The sequence below is a fragment of the Molossus molossus genome, unplaced genomic scaffold (assembly GCF_014108415.1).
Source record: "Molossus molossus isolate mMolMol1 unplaced genomic scaffold, mMolMol1.p scaffold_m16_p_23, whole genome shotgun sequence".
NCBI lineage: Eukaryota > Metazoa > Chordata > Mammalia > Chiroptera > Molossidae > Molossus > Molossus molossus.
Window position 1 is genome coordinate 22,417,077 of NW_023425359.1, and position 10,166 is coordinate 22,427,242.

Below are 10,166 nucleotides of genomic sequence, written 5' to 3' on the forward strand. Positions count from 1 at the left end.
CCATAATGAAATAAATAGTCAAGGTCTAGAATCTGTAATATTTTAATGTAAGATTACTTGTTAAGACTACTACAAGTGGACATGAACTACCTTTCTATAAAGATTTTTAGTATTTATACTTATGTATGAAATTTACTTGATACAGAGTGTGGTTAAAATTGGGAACATCTACTTTAAACAGGATTTATTTTTCTATCTTGAATTTGCCTTATATGTATCCAAAGGCTTCTGGAAATACTGTAAGGAACATTAGGAAAAGTACAAATATGCTATGCCATGTCTATGTTCAAGTCAGACCCCTCAGTATGTACTTCTTTTCTTTGTCCATATAATTAATTCATAGCCATTCTAATCAAACAAAGAAAACAAAACGAACTCTCAGCCAATCACTGTTCATTCTCTCACGACTCCAAGTCCTGTGGCAGCACCTATCACAGTGCCTTGCACGTGGGAGGCACTCGGCATTTACGGACGTGAATCAGCGATGTGTTTTCAGTGTAACTGATTTATCTGGGAGGCATTTTGTACTTGGTCTTGGAGTTTGAAAATACAGAATTACAGGGAAAGAAGAGGCGTATGAAGATACAGTAATGGAAATGAAAATACCCGTTCATAAACTTGGCTTACCCGTAAGTTACCGTTAGCAGGAGGCCCCTTGTCTGTCCCGCTGGTGGCAGAATGCCCCATGTCATTACTCAGTGGACACTCTGAGGCAGGTGACAGTGAGGAGCATGTAGGTTTGCAGTCGTCCAGCCTCGACCGCAGGTCGAATCATTTCGAAAACACTGCTGCCTGAATTCTGATTCTATTTAATTTGTGTGGGATGAGACCTGGTCATCAGTATTTTTAAAAAGTTGTTCAGGTTCAGAAAGGATTGAGAATCACTGGTTTAATTTGTAACTGAAAACAATACCAGTATTAAATGTATTTTCTTTTCCTTTTTTTTTTTTTTTTTTTAATTGCCCTTTGCACTAGTCCATCCCTGTTATGGTGGTATTGGCCTATGGTTCCACATGACAAATTCAAGTTTTATTTATTTAATATAGGAGTATTTTGCTGTTTAATATTTAAACAATGTTTAATATATTTCATTATAGACTAGTATTATAGTTTATGATTTGTTTCCCATGTGTCCGTATCCTTCACTGACTTTTTTTTTTTTAACAGCAGCATGACAACAATCCATACAGAAATAGCTAATTCACAAGGAGGGAAACTTGGTAATTTTCAAGGTAGAAGGAAGTAAAGTGTTAATTTCTTATCTGCCATGCAGACCTAGAGTTTGCTTATGGAAGGAAAGGGGCATACTTTTTAATTGGTCTACACCGAAAAGTTAAAATTATTTAAATAAAATTCATTATCTAATAAACATTGAAGGAAATATTTTTTCCTAAATAAATTTTGTGACTCCTAACAAAATGAAAGCGATGACATTGTTCTTTCTTGGAGGGTGGGGGTGGGAAGGGGGTCTTGAGCTGGCATATTTCTTCCTGTGTAACAGTTCCGTTTTGTGGGTGCCCACGTGGCCGGAAGCAGAGTGCCACTCCATCAAGTACCTTGTTCACCAGGTTAGTTCATAAAATTCTTGGTGACTAATGGTGTATTTTACAATGTTACAAATGCAACCACGAAAAAGCTGGTCCACGGGAAAGCAGCCATGAAGAGTAAGTTTAGTTACATTAGCCTTAATGTTAGACTGAGTCTTGGTTCATCACTTGGGTTTGAAATTCAACTGGTTATTCCTAACAAGAGTATATTCACTTTAGAAGTAAAAAGGGGGAGACATGACTGAATTTAAGTCAAGATCTGAGTTACAGGTTTTGAAATGCTATGTCCTGAATGTTCTGGCCCATTCATACGTTGACCCCAGCATGGTATTTATTTCAGTCTGGTGCGATAAGGAAAAATGGAAAATGTGTAATAGGTGTGTATAGAACTAGTAAATGCATAATAGGTAATCATACTTTCAGGTTCTTTTTTTATTTGTTTGGGTTTATATGTATTATTTTAGGTAGTGTTTTTAACAGTATCTTGGGAGTTACAGGTGTGTGCCATTTAAATGAATAAAGCTAATGAAATAAACTGATTTTATTACCAAAGTTTAAAAAGTTGGGGTGGTTGTCAAATTTAAGTAAATGATTCGAGATTTTTTCTTTGCCATTGAATTCCATTTTTATCCACTTCAAATTTAGTGAAAGCTACTTAACCTCCGGGTCTGATGATCGGCTCATCAACAGGTAGGCGGCGTGGGCTCTGTAAAGTGCTGGTCGAGCCAGTTTGTCCTCCGAGGAAAAGTCGTTCTTGAGGCGAAATCGGGGCCATGTGACCCGAGAAAAATGTTCTGTTCATTCTGGTTCCATTTTAGTGGACTTTTACTCCTGGGGTTTTTTGTTGTGTTTTGTTTTAAACTTATCTTTATTGTTGAATGTATTACAGGTGTCCCCCCACCCTTTTCCCGTGACCCCTCCTGCCCGCTCCGCCCCCTGCGGCCTCCCACCCTGTTGTCTGTCCCCTGGCTGTGCCGCCCCTCCCCCTCCCCCCTCCCCTCCCCTCCCCCCCGGGGCTCATGGACAGTCCACGACCAGGTGTCACCGTGAATGAAGCGCCCCGCGGCCCATCTCAGAGGCGCGATCAGAAAGCCGCGCGATCAGAAAGACGGGCTGCGCTGCGGGCCGCACGCGGCGGGCAGGTGCCACGGAGGCCCCGGGGGACGCGCGCAGGTTGGGCGGCGGGTGGGGGGCCACGTGCGCCCGCTCGCCGCCTTCAGGGGGCGGTTGAGGAGCGTCCCGTGGGCCTGCGCTGTGCGGGTCCCCGCCGGCGGGCCTTCACCCCGAAAACGAGCCAGCCGGCAGGCTCCCCGCGGCTCCCGGACAGTTCGGTCGCGGAGACTCGGTTCTCGGCCCGTCGCGGTCCGCACAGGTGAGCGTCCTGGTGTTCACGCTTCTCACTTGACTCTTCTCCAGCCACAGTTCAGTTCAGTGTTGTTCTGTGTTAGTTCAGGGTGTGCGGCCTAGTGGCTGGACAGTCACACACCCTACAAAGGCTTGCCCCCGGTATTTCAGGCCCCCTCCTGGCCCCACACAGTTGTCCTGATGTTATTGACTAATTTCCTGTGCTGCGCTCCCCCCGTGACTGTTCTGTAAGCACCCACCTGGGACCCCAGCCCTTCACCTTCCCACCCAGTGCCCCGCGCCCCCCCAGAACGCCCTCTGAGCGTCTGTTCTGCTCGCCCCTTCCCTTTGCTCTTCAGAGTCCACACTAAGTGGAATCATACGGTACTTGTCTTTCTCTGACTTATTTCCCTTAGTGTAATGCCCTCCAGGTCCACCCGCGTCGTCCCAAACGGCAAGATTCCATTCTCTCAGGCCGAGTAGTGCTCCATGGTCTAAATGCGCCCCAGCTGTTATCCACTCATCTCCTGATGGGCACTTGGGGACAGGCTGTCCCCCATGTAAGCAAATTGGCAGCAGCGTCGGCCTCCGAGAGGTGCCAGGGAGCCTGTGCGTGCCCCGCAGCTGAGTGTGTCATGAGGCATCTCGCGGGCGACATCGGGCCCCAGGCCCATTTCGTCCCTAAGTGCCCATCAGGGCGTGTGGTGCTCGGCCCCGGGGAGGTGTCGGGGGAACTCCCAGGGCTCAAGGAGATGCCGCTGGCCTGAGTTATGAGCACAGTTTGCTTCAAGGCTCCAAGGTGCTGGACTATAAACAACAGCACACAGCCAACAAGGCCTTTTCCCTCTTTCTACAACCCCTGGCTTTCCTGTTTCATGGCGTAAGGACCAGCACCTCCAGTGGGTGGGAAGGCTTTTCCTTTCAACTTGAAGTGACACACGCGCGCGCACACACACACACACACAGAGAAACGGCCCTGGAGAGGGCTGTGTTGTTGAGTCTGTCTCACAACTATTTGCAGACCCTTTGGCTCAGAAGTGTACGTAGCTAACACTTCACCTTCACCCGGGCGATGTGGGTTTATGCTGTGAGGAATGTAAACAGGGCTGAGGCCGTAGGTTACAAGACACCTGCAGTGGTGTTGATGGCAGGTCTGCGGGGCTCCGCCCGGGGCTGGTGAGCGCGTCCTGGGCCCGCAGAAGCAGAGGGAACTGGTCCTGGGCTCCCGGGTTATCGCCACTCAAGTGGCCCGCGCTGACTTGGGCCGAAGGGCGGAGGAGTAGACAGGAAAGAGCATCCGGAGAGAGAGCGAGAACACTGAAGTGGATGAAGGGGGAAAGGTTGCCGCTGGGGACGGAGGGCAGCTTCAGTGTTGAGAATCCACACCAGGGGACTCAGCCACCTTGTCAAACTCCGGAAACCGAAACAAAAACCCGGCCCATTCAGAGGTGGTAGAAAAACAGGGAGACGTCCACTCCTGGACCAAGTCGGTGGCCTGGGACTCGTGCAGCGGTTCTCTTGGGGAGCCCAGCCCAGGGGCATGGGGGCAGAGGCGGAAATGCTCCCAACGAGGTGGGCACCTCCTGGGAGCCAAGGGCCACCAGCAGCAGCAAGCAGACTCGATGGCGGTTGCCAAATGCTGGAGGAAACTTCTGTCACCTGGTGGAACGGGTTCTGGGAAACATGAAGCGGACACATCTCAGCCTCGGTGGCGTTTGCCCTGCAGTTGGGAGGAAGTAAGGAACCCAGCCTCAGGAACAGCTGTAGCATTTGCCAACACGACTTTTACTGTATTTTTGTTTTGTTTATTTTCACCCAAGGATATTCTTCCATTGATTTTTTTTTTAGATAAGGAGGGAGGAGGGGGGAGAGAGAGAAACATTGATGTGAGAGAGAGACATCCACCAGCTCCCTCTGCCCAGCCCCCACCAGGGATCGAACCTGCAACCCAGGCACGTGCCCCTTGACTAGGAATCGAACCCAAAACCCTTTGGTCCGTGGGCCGACACTCTGGCCGCTGAGCCACACTGGCCAGGGCAAGACTCAGTGTATTTGTTGAAGCTTTGAGGAAACCGTATGTTCCTAGTTTGTTTTGTTTTAGGAAGTGTTCTTATTCGCACGGAGAACGTTAAAGATGGTTCCGGTGAGGCCGTGTGGACTAGTTTTCCTGCTGGTCAGGCACAATTACTGGAATTCCAAATCCTCTCGCAGCTCTTCCAAAATAGTTTCGGATGAGTTGCGCTGTAGATGTGAACCGAGACCGGCGTGGAGAGACACTGTTGGCCGTGGTGAGCTTCAGCCATTCGCTCGGGGCCTCGGCCCGTCCCGACCCTCGTCCCACCCAGGCGTGCCCCACGAGTGTGGTGAGGATCGTTAGGAACACGGGCGGACGAGACCCTATGCCGTCAGCTGGCCGGAGAGTCGGAAATACAGAGAACCATCGAGCAGTGTGCAACCTCCCAGCGAGGGTGCGCACAGGGTGTGCCAGGTGTGTGGGGGAATCCATGAAGGCTTCCCGGAGGCGGTGTCTGCTGTAGTCTAGAAGGATGAGCAACGCTCAACCCTGAAACTACGAAGGCCATTTGAGGGAGGATTCCCCTTTGAACCCTTCTATCTTAGATCCAGGAGAAAAATTGCTGAGGTTTCTCCCAGCAGTCCTGGGGTCACACGTGGGTTTACGATACCCGAGGAAAAGCAGTCGGAGAGCCACCGTGGGGTTCTGTGTTCTGAGAGGTGCTTTATGTATGTGAAGATGCTTTGTAAGCAGAATGATGCTTTCTATGCGGTCCAGATATTTTTTTTCCTTTATTGATTTTAGAGAGAAGAAGGAGAGGGAGAGAGAGATGGAAACATCGATGAGAGAGAACATCGGCTGGCCGCCTCCTGCACGCCCCCCACTGGGGATCAGGCCCACTGCCTGAGCATGTGCCCTGACCGGGAATCGAACCGTTCTGGATTCGACCCATCTTGAAAGGCTTTAATTTCGTGAGGAAAAGGCCCATGTCAAGAAGGGTTCACAGTTGCTTTTCTGAAACCTGACATTCTCATCCAAGTGGGACTTTTCACTACGTGGGACACCGACATGCATTTGGGTACAAACCTGACCTGCACTGGCCTGAGCTCATGTGTCACAGACAGTGCGGATCACTACGTTTTGCTGCAAACTCCTTAATTAGTTCCATCCTGTGGTGGTTTTCTACACCCTGCTCTGGGTGTTACATCATCAATAGCACAGGTACCATATTATGTCTCTAAAATAAAATTAAAAAGTGAATTCTTTTTTTAAAAAATTGTTTTTTCTTTATTGATTTTAGAAAGAGAGGAAGGGAGAGAGAGATGGAAATATCGATGAGAGAGAACATCGACTGGCCACCTCCTGCACGCCCCCCACTGGGGATCGGCCCACAACCTGGGCATGTGTCCTGACTGGGAATCAAACCGGCCACCTCTTGGTGCAGGGTCGACGCTCAACCACTGAGCCACACTGGCCGGGCCGATCACTGCTGCTTTTATAAAACCAATACTTTGACCAACTGTACTCAAAACCGCCCAGTGTCTGCGTGAAACGTGTCTCCAGCGTTTTCTTGTGGCCGCTCTCCTGGCCGGTGTGGAGATGACAACTGGGGGGATGGGGGGTGGTCTGTGGTCGGTCGGTCTGTGATCAGTTGGTGCATGGTCAGTGGTCGGTTGGTCAGTGGTCAGTTGGTGGCCAGTCATTGGTCAGTGTGTCAGTTGGTCAGTGTGTCAGTTGGTGGGGTGACAGTTGGTGGGGTGACAGTTGGGCAGTTGGTGGGTGGTCAGTGGGTCAGGCTGTATCCAGCAGACTCACTGAGCTGCACACTGTTAAGAGGCCCCGACAGGACACTCTGAGGTCCTGAAATCCCAGACTGTCCTGGCCCCGTTCTTGCCAGGAGTCCAACATGTGCCCACGCTGCCCTCCTGGTGCAGCGTCTCCCAGGCTGGGTCGCGGTCCTGCCCCAGCCCTCTGGACCATGTCCCCCCCAAGTTCCGTTTCGAAATGCGCAGCGTGGAGACGGGAGTCAAGCAGCCACTGTCATCGTAGTAAAGGGCATCGGGTGGCAGCCACGGCCAGTGGCTACTGTGCTATTTTCCCAGACAAGTGGCAGGCTCAGCTGGGGCGGGGACCCCGTTTTCAGAGTTGAGGTGCCGCCCTGGCAGGTCCGGCCAGGCCAGGCTTCCATGGGCGGAGAAGCTGACCCCGTGCCCCCAGCCACCGGTGAGGACCACTGCCACCCGCCGTGCCAGGGCGGCCGCCTGCCGGATGGGTGCAGACAGCAGGCGCGGCGGCAGGCACCTGTCCCCGCGCAGCAGGAGGCTGTTGGGGTGCCGCCCAGGCCGAGGGCTGAGGAGCGAGCGGGCCTTGCATGCTCCTGCTTCTCCAGCCGACATCGTCCCAGGTAACCAGCGGAGTGAGCGGTGCCCCTCTTCCTGCAGCCAATGTGCGCCCTGGCGGGGACCACGGCACCAGAGGGGCTGCGTGGGGAATTCTCTGGGTCACCAGGCTCGGCTTCCAGAGCCCCTCTCTCTGAGTCCAGACAGGCCCCGTGGTCCGCCCCACCAGACACGACGCGGTGTGTCCGTCGCGCACCTTGAGTTCACGAGCCCCGTTCTCGCAGACAGGGCTTCGAGGTTACGGAGGCCGAGAGCGTCCTGGGTGCGCCCCCTGCTCCAGGCACGACAGGTGACGGGCTCCAGGGGGAAGTGACGCGGGGACATGATTCTCAGTGTCTCAAAGGGTTGAGAGCTGGGGTCGGAGCAGAGAACTCGCGGACTCTGCTCAAAGGCGTGGTCGGGCATCTCGTGGTGGTTTTGATTTGTCGTCATAAAAAATATTTGGGCCCTGGCCAGTTGGCTCAGCGGTTAGAGCGTCGGCCTGCGGTCCGAAGAGACCCGGGTTCGGTTCCCGCTAGGGGCACGTACTTCGGTTGCAGTTTGTCCCCGGCTCTGGTTGGTCGTGCGGGTGGCACCCACTCGATGTGTCCCTTCACGTCGATGTTTCTCTCCCTTCCTCTCTCTCCCTCCCACTCTATCTGTACAAAAAATGGAAAAATATCCTCGGGTGAGGATAAAAAATATATATATATATATTTGGTAAGCCCAGACAAGTGTGGCTCAGTGGTTGAGCGTGGACCCTGCACCAAGAGGTCGCCGGTTCGATTCCTGGTCAGGGCACATGCCCAGGTTGTGGGCCCATCCCCAGTGGGGGGCGTGCAGGAGGCGGCCAGTCGATGTTCTCTCTCATCGATGTTTCTATCTCTCTCTCCCTCTGCCTTGCTTTCTCTCTAAAATCAATCAAGGGAAAAAAATATATAAAACATACATATATATAAGGTAAAATCATCTCTCTCTGATGTATAGATAGATCCTGTTTATCGTTAGGAGGTTGTCCAGTGTTGACGTGCATAGAATTTGTCTCAAACCAAAGTCCTGTTGGATTGTATTTTTCTTGTACAAATCAGGGGTCTGCCAGCCACAGCCTGTAAATAAGGCCTTAATGAAACAGCCGTTCGCATTTGTTGGCGTGTTGTGGTGCCTGCTTCTGAGCCTCCGCGGCTGAGTGTAGCGGTTGCCACAGAGACCTCTGGCCTGCGGGCAGCCGGTATTTACTGGCTCTTTCCGGGGGGAAGCTCGGAGCCCCCGGTTTAAATGATGAAAACAAGCTTTTAAAAGCACCAGACGAGGACACAGCCTGCCCTGGGCACCTGCGCGGAGCAGCTCCTGTCGATCTTGTTAGACGTGATTTTCGTCAAGACAATGACCAAAGGTGTAGTTGTCAAAGTTTTGCATTTTTTTCCCCTCTTATCTTGCAAAGTTGCTATGTCTTGCTTTCTTTACAGTTCGCTTTTGTCTGTTTCTCCCTTTTCTGCTTGAAAATGCATCCCCTCAGCCAGTTAAGTGAAATGCCGGCAGTGGGCATCATGTCCACAGTCCCTCCCAAATTCCCACTAACGATAAAGTGCCGTTTGTGGTTACGACATTTGTCACGAGCGCGAAGTGTTGGAAGGGCAGATAAGACGTCAGGACACATCTAGTAACCAGCTTTATGGGGAGAAATCCTGAGCCAGCCCCTGAGCTCAGGAGGCGAACGGATGTTCTGCATAATGGAGCAACATTTCAGACACTTTTAGTTTTTTTTTTTTTCCTGCTTCCTTTTAAAACAAGCACGGCCTTCGTGAGTTAAAATACCCTCTACGATTATCTTGAAAGAAATATTTTATTTTAAAACTGAGACGCTTTCACCCAATTTTACATTCGTTTTATTGTTGTCATTTCATACAATGCCTGGCAATTTAAAATTAAGTGTGTTAATACAACTATATCCTAGGAAATAATTGAGTTGGAATTCAACAGCCTTTGCAAAAAGTTGAATTTCCTATCGAGTGAAGAATCAGTTGGAACAACCAAATGCTTAATTCATCTTGATTAATAATGTTTAAGAAACCCGATGGATAAATGCGCTTACCATGTGTACTGTGAAAACACTGTATGAAATCAGCTTTGATCTGGGGAAGAACATTTATGTTTCTCCGTGCTCACCTTATAACAAAAAGCGACCTTTTCAATCAAGCGAGCAACTCAGATTATTAGAAAAACGCGGTACAATTTAAATGAACTTGCTAATTTGCAGAGCCACGACCTCTAATTTAATTACAGTTTCCACATATTTTAATACGTTATTCTGAGCACACGTCAGCTCTCTGTTGGATGATTTTGGTGCAGGAAATGCTGGGTATTTTAGAAGTTACTGAAACATGGTTTCTGCCGTTGAGGAATATACATAAAATGACCGTTTATCCACTCACCGCATCTGTAGCCTGTGTTTGCTGCGCGTGGTGTTGCCTGGGAGCCAGGCCTGCGGTGGCGGGACCATCACCTTGAGCCCAGTACAATCTTGCTTCCCTAGGATGTGAGGTAGAAAAAACTGAGTCGAAAGGCCCTAGGGGAAGTTGTGAGCTATGCTGAGAGATTAGAGCAGGAAAAAGAAAAGAATTTGGGTTGTTTACGACAGTGGTTGGGGTAGAAAAACCTCATGGAAGATGAAGTCGATGACGTACCCACAGGGACGGAGGGATGGCACTCCAGGGCGCGGGATGGGCACTGCAGGACACGAGAGCGGCTGGGCGAGGGTGCGGGACGGGGACAGGCAGGAGTGAGGAGTTGCAATGATGGTCTGACCGCTTGGGTAACCTGTCAGCATCTGATAACGGGAAATCCCTTCCCCATCCACCTCTCCGTTTGCACCGAAGACGATGA